The sequence below is a fragment of the Schistocerca cancellata genome, chromosome 5, assembly GCF_023864275.1.
Source record: "Schistocerca cancellata isolate TAMUIC-IGC-003103 chromosome 5, iqSchCanc2.1, whole genome shotgun sequence".
Lineage (NCBI taxonomy): Eukaryota > Metazoa > Arthropoda > Insecta > Orthoptera > Acrididae > Schistocerca > Schistocerca cancellata.
Genome location: NC_064630.1, coordinates 310,338,173 through 310,362,506, shown reverse-complemented (window position 1 = coordinate 310,362,506; position 24,334 = coordinate 310,338,173).

Genomic DNA, 24,334 nt, shown 5'->3' with positions numbered 1-24,334 from the left:
GGTGCGCTGACGAACTGAGCTCCTGCCGCCGCTGCAGAATATATTGGGGCACCTAGGATTGCCCAATCTGAAAACAGATGTTCAAGCCATGCGGCTACGCCTTCAATTATAAAAATTGACATTAATACGATAGCTTTCTGGTTGTCTTGTTTTTTTCTGCGTTTAAATGATTTAAAAAGATATGGACTGGATTATTTAAATATATTTTTTTAATTTTTTGTTTATTTTTTATTATTATCATTAATTTTTTTCCATTCGCTCACACATTCACACGATATATACATTGTACACACTCATACATATTACAGTTAACACATTCTTACATTCATTCATTCTATTTTTTTTAAATAAGACAAAATAATAAAATAAATAAATAAATAGATAAATAAGTAAATAATAAAATAAAATAAAATTAATTTTAAAATATATACACACAAGATGTGTAGCCTTGTTATTCGTTTAGGTCGTCGGGTCATCTGGTGGAGGTCAGGTAGTGCACCCTGTGTCCAAGTTCTCGCACAAGGACGTTATCTGACTGTTGTGTGCTTTCGTACAAGGCTTTGGCAGTAGTTCTGAATCGGTCCCTCAAACAGGGTACCCCTGCGAGTTGGTGAAGTTCGTTCGTTGGGAACCGGTATGGCAGGTGGAGTGCCCTTTTCAGAGCACAGTTCTGAATTCTCTGTAGCCGTTGTATGTGGGTTGGAGCAGCATCGCCCCACACAAAAGCGGCGTAGTCCAAGATTGGTCGCACCAATGTGAGGGCCGGCAGCGGTGGTCTCGCGGTTGTAGGCGCGCAGTCCGGAACCGCGCGACTGCTACGGTCGCAGGTTCGAATCCTGCCTCGGGCATGGATGTGTGTGATGTCCTTAGGTTAGTTAGGTTTAAGTAGTTCTAAGTTCTAGGGGACTCATGACCACAGTAGTTAAGTCCCATAGTGCTCAGAGCCACCAATGTGAGGTACAATATCACCCCCAGTCTTGATGGTAGTGTTGACGATGGGTTTAGTAGTGGATAAAGCTGTAACATTCTTCTACCACACTGACATGGAATCAGGTATATGCCGGCCTTCTGCAAGCCGAGATCGTCTTTGACACTTCCCAATAATGCTCGTGTTTTATTGGATGGGCAATACTCGTCCTATTTTCCCTGATAGCGCGCCAGTATACGGTATGTAGGCAGTGGCTATCTCTTCCTCCGTGACTTCTACCGTCTCCACACGCTGTACTGTAGAGATGGGACAGAGAACGCGTCTGATCTGCAATTTCGAATACCAATCTTTCCGGATTACAGTTTTGAGGTGTTCCAGCTCATGGGGCAGACTCTCTGTAGCAGAGATGGTGCGCGCCCTGTGCACCAGTGTTTTTAGTACTCCATTTCTCTGCGAAGAGTGGTGGCAGCTATCCGCATGCAATTACAGGTCTGTGTGCGTTTTCTCCTGTATACCCCGTGGCCCAGGGTGCCATCCGCTGTTCTTTTGACCAGGACGTTCTGGAATGGTAATTTTCCTTCTGCTTCGGTCTCCATAGTGAATTTGATGTTCGGATGTATAGAGTTCAGGTGTGTGAGGAAGTCTAGGAGCTTATCCCTTCCATGGGGCCAGATCACGAACGTGTCATCCATACAACGGAGAAAACAAGTGGGTTTCCATTTGGATTACGTCAAAGCTTCCTCCTCGAAGTACTGTATATAGAAATTCGCGACCACAGGCGAGAGTGGGCTCCCCATTGCGACTCCTTCTGTTTGTTCATAGTATTCTCGATTAAAGAGAAAATACGTGGAGGACAGAATGTGCCTGAAAAGGTCGGTCGTCTTTTCGTCAAATTTCTGGGCAAAAAGCTCAACTGACTCTCGAAGAGGCACCATGATGAATAATGAAACAACGTCAAAACCCACCAAGATATCTGAGTTTCTCAGCTTGAAGTTGTCGAGCTGTTTTACGAAATCCACTGAATTACGAACGTGATGAGGGCATTTAGCCACATAAGGGCTTGGTAATTCTGCCAGGTATATAGCCAGAAAATATGTTGGTGCCCTAATGTTACTGACAGTTGGGAGTAACGGCACCCCTTCTTTGTGGACTTTAGGGAGTCTGCTAAAGGACAAATCTTACCGGAAGATTAACGCTGACCCTACGAAGAAGGTGGAGAGCAAGACTTGGGTTGTTCTCAAGGATGCGGATATACAAGAGAGTGTCGCCAAGAAATTGACATCTCAAGGACCTTTACCGCCAAGACTTTATGGACACGAGCATTATTGGGAAGTGTCAAAGACGATCTCAGTTTGCGGAAGGCCGGTATATACCAGATTCCATGTCAGTGTGGGAGGACTTGTATTGGACAGACAGTGGGCACCGTCGAAGATCATTGCCGAGAACATCAGAGGCAAACTCGACTTAGGTACCCCAACAAATCGGCGGTCGCAGAGCACTGTTTGTCCGAAAATCACGAAATAGACTACCAACAACTGCTGTGGTCATAAGTCCCCTAGAACTTAGAACTACTTAAACCTAACTAACCTAAGGACAGCACACAACACCCAGCCATCACGAGGCAGAGAAAATCCCTGACCCCGCCGGGAATCGAACCCGGGAACCCGGGCGTGGGAAGCGAGAACGCTACCGCACGACCACGAGATGCGGGCGACTACCAACATACCAGGATCTTAGCACAGATATCTAAATACTGGGACATCGTCGTTAGAGAGCCATCGAAATTCGTACCAGGGACGCACTCACGTACCGAGATTGCGGCTATAACCTCAGCAAGCTGTGGGAACCAATATTGAGTCTACTAATTAAAAAGACATTCAGCAATGAAAACGAACGGACGGCCACGCAGGGGGAGGGGATTTAAAACAGCCTCCCGCCCTCAGGAGCTCAGTAAGTTACACACGCACATCGCTGAGATGTGCAGCCGCAAGAAGGACGCACCTGCACTTGCTAGCGACGCGAAGGCTGTGGCCGATCGCCGTTTGGCCGCGCTTGCGCCGTCGGCGGCCTCATCTGGCCCCCCGGTTATGACGAGCAGCACTATGGCTATGGATTTGATGGACACAGCTACGGAAACCTTCAAGACAGCGCTGTCTGCTCCGCTTCCCGAATCCGAAGATGAGAGCTCCACCGCGCCTCAGCCACGCGGACGAAGCGGGAAAGAGAAGAGAAGAGCAACAGCCATGACGTCCGCTGTTCGCAGCTCGCCGAATGAAAAGAGGGCAAAGCAGCATTTCGCCCCTGACGCCGACGGCTTCGTGCTGGACCGGAGAACTGCATGACGCATACAGTCATCGACGACGCTTCCACCTGCCGTCGCCAACTCATTCGACCCGCTCGCTGACGGGCCGGAACACCTGCCGCGCGATCCTGCGCCGAAGAAAGACTCACATCTTCCGCCGGTGGTCCTCCAGTATCGGCCGCCGTATGAGGAACTGCAGAAGTTGTTGCGCAGCTGGACAAGGGCCGTGTACACCGTGAAGCCTGCAGGGCGTGACTTGTGCCGGGTTACACTCCGCACTCCTGACGATTATCGCCAGGTCACTCAGGAGGCGTCTGAGCGTGGTATCCCATTCTATACCCACGCCTCCACACCTGACAAGGTCTTGAAGATCGTAATACGCGACCTCCCATTCAACATGGAAGCCGATCACCTGCATCGTGAACTCGCCGACTTGGGCTTCTACGTCTGGGCAGTCGTGAAGATGAAGTCGCCTAAATCACGCGATGATATGCCGCTCTTGCTGGTCGTCTGCTCCGACACCGTGTAGAACCGGAAGCTCTACCAATTGAAACGGGACCAGTGCAGTGCTTTCACTGCCAGGGAATATATCATGTCGCGCGCCACTACTCTATGCCACACAGATGTGTTAAATGCGCTGGCGCCCACGCAGGACGAGCGTGCCCCCGTCCACCCACCGAGAGACCGGTATGTGCACTCTGTGGCGGTGCACACGTGGCCAGCTATCGTGGGTGTGAGGTGTGAAAGCGTGCCATCGCTCTCCAACGTGGCCAAACATCCGCGCCACATCCGAAGAAGCCAGCAACGAGACGGCCTGGCGTCTCTTTTGCAGTGGCAGCATCAGGGGCGCCCTCCTACCCCCGACGGCGTCGGACGCTTCTGCTCCGGCCGCATCCGAGGACGTGCCGACACCTGAGGCCATTGCGCCTCCGCAGCAGCCGACAGTGGTGCAACCGAGAACTGTCTCTCCCACGGCCCCGCCCCGCCAACCGCCGGCGCGGGGGTCGACGCCCCACGGGTACCCGGCGCTCAGCAACGTCAGTCGAGCAGCTCCATGTGGTCTCTCACAGCGAAGCAGCCGCACCTCCCTCTTCCAGAGACGAGGCAGCGCCTGCTGCTTCCACCGCCGTCCTGGCCAACCTTGCCGCGCAGCTCACTGCCCGCGTGACCAGCGCCACGAAGTTGATCGAGGGCCTGTCGAAGCAACTCACCGCTCCAGTGCCGACGGCCACACCAGCCGCTACCACTGTCAACCCTCACCAGCTGCACCATGGTAAGCGTTAGAGGGTTCACGGTCGTCGCGTGGACTGCCAACGGCGTCCGCACCCGAGCCGGCGAACTTCGCCAATTTCTTCGAGACGAAGCCGTCGACGTCTGCCTTATCAACGAAACCCACCTGAAGCCTGGGGTCGACGTCAGGGCGGCAAGCCACTCCAGCCACCGCACCGATCCACTGACGGCGGGCGGAGGGACAGCCGTTTACATCGGCAATGGCATTCGTCATCACAACTTCCACCACTGGCAACACTGGAGGCCACTGGTGTCGTCGTTCATACCTCGGCGGGCGCCATCACGTTTGTCGCTGCCTATAGACCGCCGTCTCGTCCGCTGGACCCTGCTGACGTCGATGCTCTGTTCTCCTTGAGGGGGCAGGTGTTCGTCGCCGGGGACTTCACTAGCAAACATGTCGCCGGAACTCCAGGATCACCAATGCCGCTGGACGCTGCCTGCTCAGGGTAGCAGAACGTCACCACGCGCTTGTGGTGGGGCCTTACGACCCGACTATCTTCCCTGCCCGTGGCTAGCCGGATATAATAGACATCACGGTCGTCAAGGGAATCCCCCATCAGATAACTGCCACGACGAGGACGGCACTGCCTTCTGATCATGTCCCAGTGGTTTTTGGCGTAGATCTGGACACCCTAAAACAGCCCAGGAGAGGCATCTCGCTTGCTGGCATCAACTGGGACAGGTTTCAAGCAGCCGTGATGGACTCACTCGCCGCCGCCCTGCCCACTGCGGACGCTGCCGCCGGACATCCTTGCGGCCATCACTGAGAATAACCGGGTCTACAGGGAGTGGCAGAGGACAAGAAATGCCGACACCAAGCGCCTCCTCAACAGGATGCGTCGGGACATCCGAGCCGCCATTGACAACCATCGCCATCGCGACTGGAATAACGAGGTCGCCACCCTCTGCCTTGACGACGGCACGGCCTGCCGAACGACGAAGAGTTTACTACGCCGCACGCAACGTATCCCTCCGCTGATGGTCCATGGTCAGGCTGTCTGCGAACCAGCTACGAAAGCGGATGCCCTAGCAGACGCCTTTGAAGCTGCGTTTACGCTCATAGAATTCCCGACCGATGCTGTACAGGACGACCTGGTTACTGACCGGCTCCCGCCGACGATGACGTCAATGAAGAGACGACGGCGGAAGAGGTGTCGTCCATCCTGCGCGCCCAGAACCAGGAAAGCTGCGGGCCCAGACGAAGTTTCCAGCGCCCTTATCAAGAAGTTACCGCCAATGGCTGTTACTCAGCTCGCCAACATCTTTATTGAAATCCTCCGGTCCTGCAGAGGATTTCCGAAGGTGGGGCAAGATCTGCGCCAGCCCGCGAACTACAGGCCTATTAGTTTACTGCCGGCCGTCTCCAAGGTCTTTGAAAGGATGTACAGCAGGCGACTGCAGCGCCACGTTGACGAGGAAGGCCTCCTGCCCAAAGATCAGTCCGGATTTTGCAGGGGCCACTCAGCAGCTCACCAACTCCTTCGACTAGTGGAAAATGCGTTCGTCGCCCTCGAGCAGGGCGAGTTCTTCGGCGCGGTGTTCCTGGACGTGTCGCGTGCTTTCGACAGTGTGTGGCACCGTGGCCTCTTAAACAAACTTTTTGAAGTTGGGGTACCGGCGTCGCACGTCTGTGTCATCCGTTCCTATCTTGCAGATAGGACCTTCCATGAGCGGGCCGCGCACGGATTCTCCACCGTCCGACGCATCAACGCCGGTGTGCCACAGGCCTCGTATTGGGGCAACTCCTGTATTCGCTGTACACTTCTGATGCACCGGAGATCGACCGTGTGCGGCTCGCCCTGTACGCGGATGACACGGCTCTATAGACAAGAAGCCTCAATGCCGCCGTCATGCGCCGCCGTCTGCAGTTCGCCGTTGACACCCTGGCAGACTGGGCAGTCAAGCGCCGTCTACAATTCAATGGGGCAAAGCCGCAGTTCCTGATCGTCACCAGAAGACTCGTTCCTACAGGCCTGCAACCACTCACCGTCGGTGGAAGCCCTGTCCCGTGGCGTCCAACGACGCATTACCTCGGCGTCACCATCGACCGCCGACTCAAGTGGCGTCCACACATCCACGAAGTGAAGAACAAAGTGCGGAACAGGCTCCGCAAACTCTACCCGGTGCTGAACCCCAGTTCCCAGCTACCACCACTGCTAGGCATCAATCTGCACAAGGCGTTGTTCCGCCCTGTACTACAATACGCCGCCGTCGTCTGGGGGAACGCCGCCGACACCAACCTGAAGAAGCTGGAGACACTGCAGAATCTCATACTCCGGCTGGCCTTACACCTGCCTTACGACTTCCCAAGCGCACATCTTCACGACATCGCGGAAGTACCACTGCTCCGTGACCTCTTCAAGACGAACGTGCTGGCCGGTCAGACAACAACCAAATCCGGACGCTGGGACGCAAACTGCCGCCCAGCGTCACCACCAGATGGCCACACCTGCTAGCTGCCTAGCTAGCACTGTCGAACTATGCTGCGGAAACACCCCTGAAGACAATCAACGAGTGAGGACGCATTACATCAGCATGCATGGGAGGCAAAGCAATACCTGCTGCGAACTCCATCACACGTCGGAGGACAAGTTATCTCCGTGAAGATCCACGCGAGGACGACGAGGAGCTCAGTTCGTCAGTGCACCTGACGATGGCGACATGTCTGATCGCCGAAATATTGTGCGCGTTGGACACTATGGACCATAGTACACCTGTGGACTGTTCGAGCAAATTGACTATTCATTGTTATGGGGAAAAATTCACTTGTCATTAGATTTACAGACCGAATGAATGTGGAAAGTATTGAACTGTCAGTCTTGAGATGTTTTGATTGTAATGACTGATTACAGAAGGTGAAGGAATATTTATCGTGCTATTGGATGAGGATGAGTTGCTTTTAGCAATGAGAAATGTCCAAAAGAAGCGGTTATGGACGAAAGGAAGGATGCCACAGAAGCTATTATGACTGAAGGAAAGAACAAACAATACCTTCTCGATATTTATGCATCTACATAATTTTTTCGGCATTATAAGATAAAATAAGATGTTCATTATCATGACATGAATAAGGCTACATTAGAGTGGCAGACTAGTGGACTAAACCGCAGATTGAGAGTAATAAAACTGGAAAATGAAGAAAGATGTGCACGTGTTAACAATCGTGTAAGGCATGGTTGCGGCCTATACTAATGGTTTTCAAAGTGAAAGTAAATTTCGGAAAGTAGAATAACGATGCAGGAGGAACAGAATCAAATGTGACACAGTTTTTCTAGCGAGAAAGAAGGAACATCTGAAAGATATTTTAAATTGGAACAGAAAAAAGAAGATGCCCATGAGAGGAATTTACAGTAGGCGAAGCTAAGGGAGACAATGTGTAGTGGAAGGGAATCTGAACATGCTTAATACTGAATTTGCTAATGACACAATCATTGTAGATATACAGTGAGGTGACAGAAAGAATGGGATATTGATATGTACATAAACAGATGGCGGCAGTATCGCGTGCACAAAGTATAAAGAGGCAGTACATAGGAGGAACTGTCATTGGTACACAGGTGATACATGTGAAAATGTTTTCGACGTGATTATGGCCGCACGATGGGAATTAACAGAACGCGGAATGATAGTAGGAGCTAGACGCATGGAATGTTCTATTTCGGAAAGTGTTAGGGAGTTCACACAATATCAGTAATGTGGCGAGAATATCACATTTTAAGCATTATCTCTCACCATGGACGCTGTAGTGGCTGACGGCCTTCACTTAACGAACTAGAGCAGCAGCGTTTGCGTAGAGTCGTCAGTGCTAACAGATAAGCAACACTGCGTGAAATAACCACAGAAATGAAGGTGGGATGTACGAAAAACGTATCCGTTAGAACATTGCTCCGAAACTTGGCGTTAATGGTCTGTGGCAATAGACGATCGACGCGAGTGCCTTTGCTACCAGCACGACGTCTCCTACAACGCCTCTCCTGGGATCGTGACCATATCAGTTGGACCCGAGACGACTGTAAAAACATCTGTAAGGGTAGGTACTGTCATATCGTTGGCTTGGTTGCGGAGTATCTTTGCGAGCGGCTGGATTGCAGAGTCGAGCACGAGACATGGAGCTCTGCATGGGAAAGCCATTATTATGAAAGTTCAGGTGTGGCTGCAAGTACTATTATTGTGAAGTAATGAGATATGGAATTGGATTCAGTGAAAAGTGCGTGAAGAAGTAGTGCGGCCGATAACGTACTTGAGTATCCGACTGTTTGCCTGTCGTACCGTACTACATACACCATCCGCGCCGTGTTCGGCGTTCCAGAATGAAACAAATTTGAACCAGTAAAATAGTTTACCACAAAGGAGAGCAATCAAGTGCCAGTGTCTTGAAGCGAGCGTGAGAACATGTGTTCGATCATTGCGTTTCCGCATCATTAACAATCAGCAACGTCGCAACGGTTAAGCGCACGATTGTTCAAGTGATAATTGTGGACAGATAATCATCATTGCCTGTGTATCTATCACCGAAGGTTCGGCCAGAGTAAGACTGTGAAATGTGTGTGACAGCGTGAAGTACAGTAGTGACAGACATTAACATTAACATCGTCAAGGGAATGATAATTATGATCTCTCATCAAATTAGCAAGAATGTTAATTGGCATAAACACTTAAGACTTAGTGCGTAAACAGTGCAACCTGCGAATTTCTTGTCGTCTCAGAATATAAGTGTTCATACCAGACGTAGGACAGTGTTGTATTTAGTGTTGAGTGGGTCCCTAAACCCGCTTCCATATTTATATACATAATTTCAGGCAAGCCAGCAGTAGTGTGGAGCAGAAATAATACGACCGGCGCGGGAGTACGAGGTACGTGGCATGGCCAGGACGCACGTCAAAGAGAACAGTTTAAGGGTCCCCCACCGGTTGTACACCCGGGCGTGTTACACTTCTCGAAGTGGGACCGAGGCTGTTTCCCACATCAGTCATTGCAATATGACGATGTATTACTAGATTATAGTTTTTACTTTTTGACGTTGTCCATTATGGACAAATCGTGGTACCTTTTATTCTGAAGAAGGATGGGTTATCCCAGCTGAAACGTAGGTAAATCTAGGTAAACATTGGAACTGAGGCTGTTGTTAATTTAAAATTAATATTTATACAGTTGATGATAGGGCCGCGAAATGTTGAAAATATTAAAAATTCTCTTTCTTGTTTCATTGCCAGTTCGCAAGTCAGTAAAAGTGAGTAAACGCTATTTTGAGGTTACGAAACTATTTAGCGTAACAGCACGCACTCTAGTTAGTCAGTGTGAGATTTATTTATTCCAAATTCATTTCATCGTCGTTAACAACGAGTCTAGTAATAACTGAAATTATTTTTCATTATCATTCTTTTTCTTTTAATGTTTGTGAAATCTTATGGGACTTAACTGCTAAGGTCATCAGTCCCTATGCTTACACACTACTTAACCTAAATTATCCTAAGGATAAACACATACACCCATGCCTGAGGGAGGACTCGAACCTCCGCCGGGATCAGCCGCACAGTCCATGACTGCAGCACCTGAGACCGCTCGGCTAATCCCGCAAGGCCATTATCATTTCGTGACCTGGAAAAGTGTGTGTAGCCTTCTATTGCCCCACGTATTCGAATCCTTCCTTATTCACTGCTGTTGGCAAATTTAATTATTTAGTGAACAGACAGTGCCCATTCGGGTTGGTGACGGTCTTTCCACTTATTCCAAAAGTAATGCTAAAGTTTATTGTTTTGCATCCCTACTCCAATGCCACCCCTTTTCTTTGGATCTGTATGTGAATGATTGCACAGTTTTTGATAACTGAACTAAATTTAACTGAAAGCAGAGTGGGCGAAATAAGCTGTCCTCAGAAATAACTTGTTACAAACCGCTCCCTCACTAATCGGCATTACATTTTCCTTCGGAAAGGATGCCCTTGCCAAATTTTGCTTTTTGCTAGTCCCACGCCAGACCGATCAAACACATTTTCTCAAAAGCCAGTTGTGTGAAGGGGGAAGTTACAAGTAGTTTAATATGATAATTTATTTTTACATTATTTTGCGATAGCTCTGCACTGCAACAGCCTGCCTTCACGGTAGAATGAAGTATCCGTTACTATCAGTCTCGGCAGACATTCCGACCTCTGAGTGGTTCGTGACTGTCCTCTGGCAGCACAGGAGAGACAAAGCCTTGGCTACATCTGTGACCAACGTCCACCTCCGCAGAACGGGACCGGCACCGACTGCCGGCGCCAGCTGTGCAGGAATTCCAATCACATTCCCCACTGGCCGCTCGACGGCCGCGATTCCTCTCCTGGACACGTCCTCTGCTGCACGCAAGCCAGGCAAGCGGTCGTCCCGTGTTGCTGTCGTTAGGCGATGTCACACTTTTCGAGCAGGAAGCCATTTTGTCCGCATGGCGTAGGCTAGTGTCATGCGTGCTGTGTCCGAGGAGAGCTACAGGTCATTTTTTGATATTCTCTTTGAAACTTGTAATGTATGGAAACAACGATATCGCGTGAACTTTTTTTCTGCCATCTCTTTTAGATCACTTTCAGGTCCTAGAACAAAATATTTGTGAATTAAGCCCGCTTCATGTGTCCTAACGCGCAGTGACGTGAGGATCATCTCAAAGACCAAAACTTGTTGCAGAATAAGAGCAGTTCATCTAGAAGTTAAGCGACGTATTAAAGTACCTATGTTTGTGTATAGAAATTGGTTTGCTTTTTAATTTAGTTTCCTAATATTTTGCTATCACGCTTTTTCTCTCCTTTGAGAGATCATTTGATAATGACCTGGTAGTAAGTCGAAACCTATAATGATGCCTTCAGAGTGATCTTTGACTGAAATACGTAATGAAAAGAAGTCGCAATACAGACACTGTTTTTCCCTGTGGCAGAATGCCTAGTCTGTGTTGTTCTGGCGTAACATCAAGCGCCGGCACGTAGGCCTGGAACGATAGAGCAGAGACGGCTGTGAGACGTCGTGAGCGAATCGTACGCCGACTAGGACGACACCTAGACACGAGCAGCACCTATACGAAGAGAATATAAACGCCGCGCCGCCTGGCCGTGACCGGAGTGGAAGACAGGCCGTCTCACAAACGCTACAGCAGTGACTTATGAACTCTTTTCTTTTGCTTGCATTGCAGTTGCGTATACCAAACAACATTGATTATTTCCATGTCGCCATTTGCTTGCGACACACGTTTGTGAACACGCAAAGTATTGTCAATTTAACTTACTCTAATAAACTCCACTAACATGATTCGCTTGAATTTTTGTCTAGAGATCCGAGAAACAGCTTCCTAGGCACACTGTATTAGACGAGTGGGCAGGGTACTACATGTGTCTCAATATTTGTTTTGCCATCACTCGGAGAAGATATTCTAGATGAATCCGCCAGTTACTACACTTCACGTACGATACAATCTCCTTTTTGGTATCTTCTTCAAGGTCGTGCCATGACAACTTTCAGTTTCTTTTAATTCTTCTTCTTATTGTTATTATTAACGAAAACGCTGCTGGGAACTGTACTGAATCCACTGCCGGTTTCGGACTTTTCATTAGGCCATTTTCTAGTGGCTCTGAAATCTGACATAAATATAATAGGTACTGCATGATTCTTACTAACGTTTAAAAACACCCGAAGCAACGTAGACGCCGCTGTGACAAGTAATTCATTGTAAGACACGCAGGGCTGCAAATGTCTGGAAATACACCAAACGTGGATCACAAATGTTGAACATGTGACGTCGCCAGGTGACGTACTTCGCCACATGTACAGAGTTGGGTTTGCCGATCCTACACTCGTCGGTAGGGGGCAGTGCTACAAATTGACGAACAACGGTATTGTAAAACAAGTTACAAAATTACTGTCCTCGCTGCAACCAAGCGAAGCTTGTACTCGTTCATCTGTGAGGCAATGCGGTAGGTTTTTGTTGTATAGTAAACCAGCAGACTCTATGACCTGATTCCTTTCCCTCATCTGCTCCTTTTCCTCGAATATGTCCGCGTTCTCTACACCTCCCACCCACTTGATCCCCCTCATCCCCTGGTTGCTCCTCTCCTCTCCAACCCCCGCCCGCTGCCGTGCCTTCACTGTTGTGTCCCCCCTACCCTCCACCTCTACACCCTTCATCTCCTTTCCCAAAGTGGCTTCCATCCACTCCCCCTCCTGGATGATGCCTTCTCTCCCACCATTTATCCCTCCTATCAACTATGATCCTCACCTCCATCTCCCTTCCTCTATCTTCGACTCTGTTCTTTCCCCCCTCCCCCCTGAGTCCTTTTTTTTCCCTCCACTGTCTTCTCCACTCCCAGTTCTTTTTCGAGTCCGCTCTGCCCCCCCTTTTTCTGTGCCCTCTCCTTCCATCAGCTGCCCCCTTCTCCCCCCCCCCCCCCCTCATCTGTTCAGGTACTCCCCAACCACTTCCATACCCATATGCCTTCGTACTCGATGGTGCAGCGTTTTCCATGAGCGTTCAGTGTTGTGTATCCCATTTTTAAATTGCTGCTAACAGAAACCAGACTGTCACGATGTTTTTTTAACTGTGCCTATCTATTTCCTAAGTGTTTTTAATTGGCGTCACTTACCACTTTGTTTTTTATGTTTCCTTCACAACTTTTTCGCCATGTACCAGTTTTAAACAGTCACCATTTTATCACTTGTTTTTATTGTCATGTCTCCCCCCCTCTGGGGGGGATACAAATACAATAATGAAAAAAAAAACAGCAGAGACCGCGCGACTGGTAAATAAAATTCTAAGCCATACCAAAATGATCAGATGCGACAGGCCAATATGCTCAAATGCTGCTTGTGTGGTGACATGCATCATCTGGTGAAGCCACATGTTCAATACATGTCACCCACTTTTGGGGCCATATTTCTCTTATATTAAATTACCTACCCCTGCATCATCTACGTTCGTTTAGAGGTTTTTAAACGTTAGTAAGAATCAAACTGTACATTAATACTGTATAAATACTGTACTGGCATAAGCTGTCGCCAGCACACGGGTTGGCAAAGATGAAGTGCGAAGATCGATAGTAGACACTGGATCAAGCGTACTTACCACGAGAGAGGCCAGAGACACACCGACAAGCAACGAGCCGACAACACCCTCTCGAGGTCGCCGCCGCTGAGCAGTCTGGCGTCTGTCAGTACTCGCATAGCAGGCTCAGTTCACGTCACACGCTACGACAGCACATAGCAGTTAGATTAGTGCCTATGTCGGGACTAGTAGTGAGTTTGAAATAGCAATATTACGGATATTGTCCGCAAGAGGACTGTTATTGACGAGCTTTGACCACAACACATGGACTCTATTAAAGTTAAGTAGAAGTTCATGTTAATAAATAATCGTATTAATCCACGTGCGCATTTGTGTTGTAGAAAGAGGGTACTCGTCACCCATAACAACACCCTCTCCCTTGCTTCCTTACTGTTCGAGACTCTAAAGTGGCGATGAGGATACACAGTGGTGACGAGAATAATTTAGTGGCGACCGAACTTAATCACTTTGTCTGAAGATTTTGCTCGGTTCTCTTGCGTTTTAGCTTACATTGGTGATCGTGCTCAAGTGTTTCTGTTTGCTAATTTGTTGTTGTGTTCTTTCTTGTATTCCAGGAGGGAAGCTTTAGAACTAACCAAATTTCTCTTTTCAGAGGCTTTGCTTGCTTGTTCATCTAAAATATTTGTGTAAACCATGAATTCCCCGCCTCCTCCACCCAATGCCCCGTTCCTCAGCCGCAGACGGCCAATATGATGGATTTAACACACTTTTTCAGTTTCATAAACAAAAAATCCCAACCTTACTGACGACGGTACAACTAGTACTGCCTGACAAGCTGCGTCGGTCGCACAATCACAACAGTCCAGCCAACCAGCCCAACAAGTGCCGCCGACCAGTATACCACCGATCCAGCAACTGAAGGATACAAAAGAGGAATGGATTGAATATCTGACTCAGTTTCCAACAAATTGTCAAGTTCATCGCGTTCAAAGTCCTGTAAAGCTGCAATACTTTCTTTCGATTGTGGTGTCCCCAGTGTTCAGGTTAATACAAAAACTATTCCCAACCGCGTCTCCCGACGAACTCAGCTATGACCATGTAGTCGCTGCATTAACTCAATACTACGAACAGCAAGTCCAAGTAACTACAGCTTGGTATCAATCCTTTCACTTGCAGAAAAATCTGGAACAGACGTACCGCCAGTGGTACACAGAACTAATGGGTATGACTAGAAAGCGTAAATTTAAGTGTAGCTATGGCAACCTTTACAGTGATTTAATGATACGGGATGCAATAACATTCACTGTCCCAGACAGTAGCATACGGGAGCAAATCTTAATGTACTCAGATCCATTACTTCGCCAAGCAGTGCTGATCTTAGAGCATTATGATTCGGGTCCCGTAGAGACCGATCAGTCTGACCATGCCCCGATTTGTCGGGTCGAGTCGCCCTTTGTTCGTGACCGCCCCATGCAGCCACTACAACGAGCAGGTACACAGCCGCGCGGACAGCCACGTTGACAAGTAAACAGGACTGTGAATTTGGTGAAGTCTTGCCCTAGATGTGTTGCTCGCCATAAACGACCATATTGCCCATCACGTAATGTAATGTGTTACACGTGTCGAAAACAAGTCCATGACCAAGCAGTTTGTTTGCAGCGGCACAGAAACGCATATTTTTCCCAATCCCAGGAAAAACTGGCTCGTGCACATGCAGTGAAAGATGTGTTTTCAAAATGTACTACAGGTTCTGTGCTGTGCTGTGCTGTGCTGTCCCATTAAAGCTAGTCAGTTGGTAGGCCCTCTCGTTTTGTTGCCGAAGCCTTGTAGTCGCATCCGCATTTGAGTTGACTTCAAGTCTACCTCGCCGTGAGGAACTCGTGGACAGGTTTGGTGCCGGACTTTACTTTTCTAAGATAGATTTGCGCGATGTCTACTTGCAAATTCCATTAGATGAAGAATCACAGAAACTGCTTGTCGTAAATACAGACTTCGGACTGTTCAAGTGGCCGGCCGCTGTGGCCGAGCGGTTCTAGGCGCTTCAGTCCGGAAGCAAGCAGCTGCTACGGTCGCAGGTTCGAATCCTGCCTCGGGTATGAATGTATGTGATGTCCTTAGGTTAGCTAGGTTTAAGTAGTTCTAAGTTTAGGGGATTGATGACCTCAGATGTTAAGTCCCACAGTGCTTAGAGCCATTTGAACCATTTGACTGTTCAAGTATTCGCGTTTGCCCTTCGGCAGCGCTCCGCACCCGCCATTTTTCAACGTTACTTGGAACAGCTGATTGCAAAAGTGCCATTTTGTTCAAACTACCTTGACGATATTGTCTTCTCAGATCGTACAACCGAGGAACACATTTCCAATTTGCGTACTCTTTCTCGAGTGTTGCCAGAAGCTGGACTCGTCTCGAAAAGTGTGACTTTTTTCAAACTGAATTACAGTATTCAGTCAAGTGATACGCTGTCAGCATGTGCACCCTCCCCCCGCCCCCTCCCCCTCCCCAATATCATTTGCTTGCAATCCATGACTTGCCTGTTCCTCTGCCTAAACTACAGTCAATACTAGGCATGATGACATACTACGTTCGGTTCATACCGAATGCCGGTCAGAAATCGGTTCCATTTCATCCCATGCGTCGCAAAAATTTACCTTTGTACCTTTTGTGTGAACTAAAAACTGTCAAGACTTATTTCAGGAAAAAAATCTTTTGCTTAATGACATATGTTTAGTGCATTTTGACCCTGCCAAGCCAGTACTTTTGCAAGAGGACGCTTCTTCCTACGGAATCGGCGCTGTGCTTTCGCACACTATTGGTGCACAAGACAGACCTATTGATTTTGCCTCGAAGTTGTTACCTAAAGCTCAGTGCAATTACTCTCAAACAGAGAAAGAGGCTCTCGCTATTGTGTATGAATGAAGGCCCATGCTTCTTGACAGAGCGTAAGGGAACTATGCGGAAGACCTGCACCGCCGTACTAAACAAGGTCCTAATGGAGGTGGTTTGCCGCTGCCTTCCTCTGACCGTAATGGGTATGAATGATGATGAAGAGGACACAGTAACACCCAGTCATCTCGGGGCAGGAAAATCACTTATCCCACCGGGAATAGTAACCGCGATCCTGCGCTTGATTCTGATTTTGATGCATCTACAGCATCTTGTTGAGAAATCGATGCGCAGGACTAGAACCTTTTCCTTTGCGCTATAAACAAAATTGCACACGCCACTGAAGCAGACCCAGATTAAGATTTTGTTGTATTACATCTGCACGTCTTGTCCTCTTTCATTGAAAAGTACCCAGAACTCAGTTTTGCGCTATATTTTACACGTTGGCATAACCTTTCAGTTCAACAGGTTGTGATTCTAGTTCAAAATCACAGTGGACAATCGCGTGTGCTTATTCCCAAAGTGTTGAACAAGGACGTGTTGTGATTATGCCACCAAGGACATCGGGGAATTATTCACACTAAATCGTTAGCACGATTGGCACTGTATTTGGCAAGGCATATACGCTCATATTGAACAGATGACGTCATAGTTTCGCGCATGCGCGGAAAACCAATCAGCTCTGTCACACACGTTCTCAGCTTGGCCTAAGACTCAATATCCATGACAACGAGTGCACATTGACTTTCCACGACCATTTTGGAACAAAGCTGGCTCAAGTGCTAGACTCTTTTAGCAAGTTCCCATTTGCGATTCCTATGAACTCTACTACATCACGTAGCACCATTCAAGCATTTTCTTCCATACTTTGCATAGAAAGTTTGCGAGAAGTACTTGTGTCAGAGCTGCGCGGGATTAGCCGAGCGGTCTAAGGGTGCTGCAGTCATGGACTGTGCGGCTGGTCCCGGCTGAGGTTCGAGTCCTCCCTGGGGAATGGGTGTATGTGTTTGTCCTTAGGATAATTTAGGTTAAGTAGTGTGTAAGCTTAGGGACTAACGGCCTTAGCAGTTAAGTCCCATAAGATTTAACACAAAAAGGCTCTGAGCACTATGCGACTTAACGTCTGAGGTCATCAGTCGCCTAGAACTTAGAACTAATTAAACCTAACTAACCTAAGGACATCACACACATCCATGCACGAGGCAGGATTCGAACTTGCGACCGTAGTGGTCACGCGGTTCCAGACTGAAGCGCCTTTAACCGCACGGCCACACCGGCCGGCATTTAACACACATTTGAACATTTGAACTTGTGTCAGACAACAGACCACAGTTTATTTCACGTGATTTTGAACGGTTTTGTGAACGAAATGACATTCGTCATCTAATAGGTGCTCCGTTTACCCCCAGTCCAACACAGCAGCAGAACGCTTCATACGCCCTTTTAAACAACAGATGTCCAAGTTTTGCACCACCCACACAGGGGAACTGTTTTGATTCTCTTCGTCAGTTGTTATGACAGGTGGCCAATGCTAAATATTAACATATATTGCAGGTTTTGCAGTGGAGTCGGTAAGGAGCTGGCTGCATATTCTATATCTGCAACGACTGAAATAATTAGTAGTCGTGGGTAAAGAATAATGCATATTGTACTTGACTTGTGTTACAGGCTTCTTCATATGCTGCATACATATAATAACAAACAGATATCTATAGAGGCATTACTTATGCCATGCTTGACTAAGCACCTTGTTAGAGGTTGCTTCCTATGAGCTGAAGGCTATGCTACATTCCCAGTCCCGGGCAAGAATGGACGAGAGGTCGCTAGATACTACTCACAAGCCGCGGAGCGCCGCTAGCGGCGCTAGTCGGGTCTAGCGATATCTATTGCGGACGGCGGTCGATATCTGCAACCCCTAACAAGTGTGGTATCGAACCTTTATACCACAGGAACAGGCACTGCAACTTTTTCTTGTCTCCTATCTCTCCCACCCATGAGGACCAACACCGGCGGAACTTCTGCATGGCCGCCGCCATCGAACGCTGTTACGCTTGCTGCACTCATCGCAGCACGTGGCTCCGCCAATGGTCCCCAAGTATCGCTTTACGCCGCGCAATCTTGTTCTTTTCTGGGCTTATGGCAACCGTGGGTGCTGGGAAAGAGGTGTGATCCAGGAACGCTTTCGCTCTTTTATGTACTGGACTGCCGGTCCAGATGGTTTACAGCGCCGCCAACAGAACCAAATTCGTGCACGTCATTTTCCCCGTGGTTCTGCTGCTTTTCTTGCCCCACATACACGGCCTCATGGGACCGCGGGGCCTTCGCAGCCGCCTGCTCGTGCCACCAGAGCATCCAGGGAGGACGATGTGCCCTCGCGCCCGGCATTGCCACTCACCGACCCGATGGACGTTCACCCGCCGTCGCCGTCGCCGTCGCCGTCATCGTCATGGCCCCAAGACAAGCCCTGAGGTCTGGTCATGTGCTCTGGCCGCAGTTTCCCGGAGGATGTTCCTGTTGTATCGCAAACCCGATGGCGGGGTACACCAGGGAGTAAACCGTCCTCCACAATCATGGCTCCTGGCTCATATCTATGTCCAGCGTCCTGCCTCCACCCCCCCCTCCCACTCCCCCTTTGTTGTCGTTTGCATCCTCCCTGATCGAAAATGGTGCATTATTACAGGGGGGTGCTGTCGCCAGCACACCGACTGGCAAAGATGAAGCGCGATGATCGATAGTAGGCGCTGGATCAAGTGCGTCTATCACGAAAGAGACCAGAGACACACCGACAAGCAACGCGCTACCAACGCCCTCTCGACAGCATGTATTTTGGACGCCACCGCTGATCGGACAGCTTCACTCTTGCAGTCTGGAGTCTGGCAGTGTTCGCATAGCGGACTCAATTCACGGGACTACGACAGTACATAGCAATCAGATTAGTGCCTATGGCGAGACTAGCTGTGAGACTAAAGTTTGTAATAGCAAGATTACCGATACTGTATGCGAGAGGACTATTATGGATGAGCTTTTACCACAACACTCTATTCCAGTTATGTAAAAGTTCACGTAATTAAGGAACCTTATTAATCCACTTGTGCATTTGTATTGTTGAAAGAGGATACTGGCGACTCATAACAACATCCTCTCCCTTCTTCCTCACAATACAAGGCTACAAATACGATATAAAAAGGGAGGCTTACAAGGATACAGTATAAACACAGATGGAGTATAATCGAATAAAACCTTACGTAGTGCTTTAGAGGAGCAACGTTAAATGATAAACAAAAATACACTTGAGGTGGAGTTGAAAATTTATGTGACCAATGACAGTGTATGTGTTGAGGTTATAAAAGCTGTACAATTCAGTACATTAAACGTATTGGTATGCTTTAGCTTTAAGAAGATTTATGTCCAGAGATATTCAAAAATTCAAAATATCTCGTTTTACCAGTAAAAGGCTGAAAATTTTAGATTTAATTGAAGTGTGAATTAGTAGCAGTGGATGGGACATCCTAGTCCACAGTAAAATTGCTCCCTCTAGGATGCAAAAGTTGAAGCACAGGGAAACGTAGGAATGCTACAGTATAGTTTGGACACATCCTGGATTGTTCACAGAGTATGTATACAAACATTTGCATACAGTTATGAAATTGCGGAGCGACTTTGAAGGGCGGTGTCAGCAATGAGGCTGCAGATATTCAATGAACTGGTGTTTATAAGCTTTCATTCCTCTTTGAGCGCCTTTTCGTTGTTTTTCTTCTCAGATGAGGGTAAATTGCTAATTCTTCATATATGAACACAAAATATCCCTTCTTTATAGTATTATGGGTTACGAGGTTGTTTTCGATACTGTGCACCGTGTGACTTTTTATTTGACGTGAGCTACGAAGCTTTTTAATTATACACTGAAGGAAAAAAATCGCAGCTTTCAACAAGGAGTTGTGCGACATAAGCGAAAGTTGTTAGGCGTGTTTCTACATCTGAAAGATGATGTTTATTCCAATTAAATGCCAGTTAAACAAGTGTGACTCTAGAAGCGCCACGACCAGGATGTAAATCAGGTTTGCTTTAAATACACGATGTAACAGTTTTGGTCGTTAGTTACCTTTGAGAGTCGACGTGGTAAGCTGGTGTTAGTCAAGAATACCTTTAAGGCAACAAAGTGGCCATTATCAACACCTCACTGTGTTTGAACGAGGTTGAGTAATAGGGCTACGAGAAGCTGGAGGTTCCTTCTTCTATACTGCAAGATAAGACCACTGTCAATGATTTCTGGCAGCGGTTGTGACGGGACTTTACCGTCTCAAGAAGATCGGGCTCCAGACAGCCACTAGCGAGAATCAACATCATCGTGTTCGTTGTATGATTTTGGTGCATCGTACCTCATCTTCAGCTGCAGTTTGAGCAGCAGGAAACGCCACAGTGACATAACTAATTGTTACAAATCGGTTACTCCAAGGACAGCTCCAGCCCAACGTCCTGTAGCGTGCATTCCACTGATTTGATTCGAACACACCGCCATTCGCGAGAGCTCACTACAAGGCAGGGTGGAGATCTGCCTCGGTGCCAGTGACGGCTGTGTGTTGGTTAGAAGGAGGCCAGTTGACGTCCTGCAACCAACCTGTCTTGATGATAGACACACAGGTCCTGTACTTGGTGTTATGGTCTAGCGTGCGGTATCGTATGACAGCGGGGGCACTCTCGTGGTTATCCCACGCATCTTGACTGCTAAATTGTACGTCAGTCTGGTGACTCGACCTGTTGTGCTGATATTCATAAACAGCATTTCTTAAGGTATCTTCCAACAGGATAACGCTCGCCCACATACCACTGTTGTAACTCAATATGCCCTACAGATTTCCGACGTATTGTCTTCTCCTACTCGAGGACCGGATTTGTCTCCTTTTGAGAACATTTGGGACATCGTTGGAAGAAAACTCCAACGTCATCCACCAACAGCATTAACTATTCCTGAACTGGCTGGCCAAATGCGACAGGCAGGGAATTCCATCTCACAAACTGAGATCCGGCACCTGTGCTACACAGTGCATGCACTTTTGCACCCTTGCGTTCAACACTCTGACGAGCTTTTCACATTTGCAGTGGATTATCTCGCACTTATAATAACATGTGATCTAGCAGTCTTCATCACTTAAATATGCTACCGAGACAAATGTATTCCCGAAATTTCATTACTCTCTATTAACTATTTTTGTTGTTTTTTTTCATTAGTGTATATATGCGAAGTGAAGAAGTGAGTAGGAGGAGGCTAAGAACAGCTTCCTTTCTACATGATGTGGAACACAACGAGTGCGAATAGCTATAAACTTTATTAAGACTCCATACAAATCAGTTCCAGCCTGTAAAATCAAACTTAAACTATGAAATGATGTGGAAGATGATCTCTAGATTTTCCTACCGGGCTAAGTTAAATGAGATGGAAAGCCTTTGAAGCCTACCTGCGTCGTGAGTAGCATGGAAGGAGCAAAATAACAGATGCTGAACTCCCAAAGAATGGATGAAATACAAAGGAACCTGGAGAAGGGAACTGCTGTATGGTTTATGGAATGTCTTTTACCTTTATGGGTGGTAGGAATTTTGGTAGAGTACGTTGTCTGCATATATCTCCTCCATACTACCTGGAGCACCTCATAAATGGAGGACCTTTGTAGGTTGATCAGCCTGAGATGAACATGTATGATACACATTTCAGCTTCTTATAAAACGATAGTTTAAATTATCGTTCAGTACTTCATATGTCTAAAACTCGGAATCCACGTGACTCCCACAGAAATAGTTAAAGGTCTGTGTAACAACATGTTTGAAGTTGTGGTCTTGAGGAAAGTACGATGAAATCTCAGTGAACAAAATTTTTCAGCTATCGATGCTCCGAGTGCCCAAGACTCTCATTCGATTCACATTCCCACCATCTCAGCTAGAAAATTTAATCACAACATCAGCCACATAGACACGTACTAGAGACGAGATGAGATGAAGTTACTGGTAGCTTGTGTTATTACACATCCTCACCAAAAAATAGTGAAGCACCATCGACGAATATATGATTAGAACTGAAATTCTCTGTGATAGGTAGAACGGCCATCACAGTGCATTACTGTTGGTCGTCTTCAGTTTTGTCACCAGGCCTGCTAGGGTATATAAGGGGAGTGAAGAGTGTCAGACGTTGAGTGATCACACTGAAGGACACGCAGATGCTGCGTGCATGTAGGAGAGAGCGTTATTGTTACCTGACATGTATTGAAAGGATCTCACAGAGGGTCTCCATTTTGCCAAGTGGTCGAATCGTGCTATACTTAGATTAGTGGGGCATTCGAATGACAGTGGCACGATGTTAGACTACGTAGGAACTTGATGGTCACTGTAACGGAGGACAGAGGTATTGCGCACCAGGCACTTCTTAAACCCTTCGCATGGGCACCTCCCATTCGAAAACAACTAAAGGATATGCAGCAACATTCCCTGCCCCCTCGCGCCATTTGTCGGACATTAGCAGCGGCTTGGGTAGGGAACTACAGTCCCATGAGTTAACAACATAACAGAAACGGCTGCGATTGGAACAGTGTTGTGACCGTAAGCATGGACTCATGATGAATGGTGTCGCATTGTGTTCACTGATCAATCATGGTTCTGCACTGCCCAAGATGACCATCGTCATATGGTATGATGGCTATAATCAACAATGCAGTTTCCCCAAAATGGCCACAATCCTCACACTTCACTGAAAATCTGAACAGCTCCTTCTCCCGCAAAGAGGCGCCTTGATATAGGAAACGTCCTCCATTGTCTCGGTCGGCACATAGGCACGACGGGAAGCTTCTGATGATGGAATTATTTCTTTCTTTGTGCCACAGGGTAAAACTTTGCCCTTTCCTTTCTTTTAGTGTTTTAGAGAGGCACAGTAGTGTTATTCTTGGCGTCGTGATGTGGGGACGCAACGTGTGTGACTTTAGATCATGGCTCGTAGCAGTATAGGTTACTCTGACGAAACAATGATACGTCCTGGACATCCTGCATCATTATTTGTTACCACTCATGCGACAGTATCGCGGTGCCATCTTTGAATAGAAGAAGCCGGCCGGTGTGGCCGAGTGGTTCTAGGCGCTACAGTCTAGAACGGCGCGACCGCTACGATCGTATGTTCGAATCCTGCCTTGGGCATGGATGTGTGTGATGTCCTTAGGTTAGTTCTGTTTAAGTAGTTCTAAGTTCTAGGGGACTGATGACCTCAGAAGTTAAGTCCCATAGTGTTTAGAGCCATTTGAACCATTTTGAATAGGACAATACTCGTCCATACGCGGTACCTGTCTCAATGAACTGCATATTTAACGTAAGTTCTTAGGCTTCCATGGCCGGCGTTATTTTGCATAAAATAATTTTGGGTGTTGGGCCACATCATTGTAACTACTAAAACTGTCAAACTGCCGACTTTTCGATCGACTTGCTGAGGTCCCCATCAGACCGGTTGACTGCTGCAACTTGTTCGAAATGTCGGGAGTTTAACTGTATCAGTAGTTTAAATGACGAGAGCCAATACCCAAAATTATTTGATCCAAAATGTATGTATCATTTCTTTTAAATCTTCACATCTGCCTGTGATAGAACATGTAGTGCGACCAGCTCGAATGTGAACTCTGTCCCTTTGCCGGTATCCAGGACCAGTTCCAATACTTGAGTTCCAGCTCACCTAAGGATAGTATAGTACGGCCTTATGACATCCTTTCCAGCAGAATCAGTCCATAAATCCACGCCAGACGGTGAGTAACTTTTTGTCAATAAACGGGCTCACACTAACAAGTTTCTTTTAATCACTGAAAACACCATCACACACCCTCGCAACCCGTGAAGTTTCGTTTCGTTCCCTCCTCCTTTCCTGTGTGCTTCACTTTTTTTGTGTC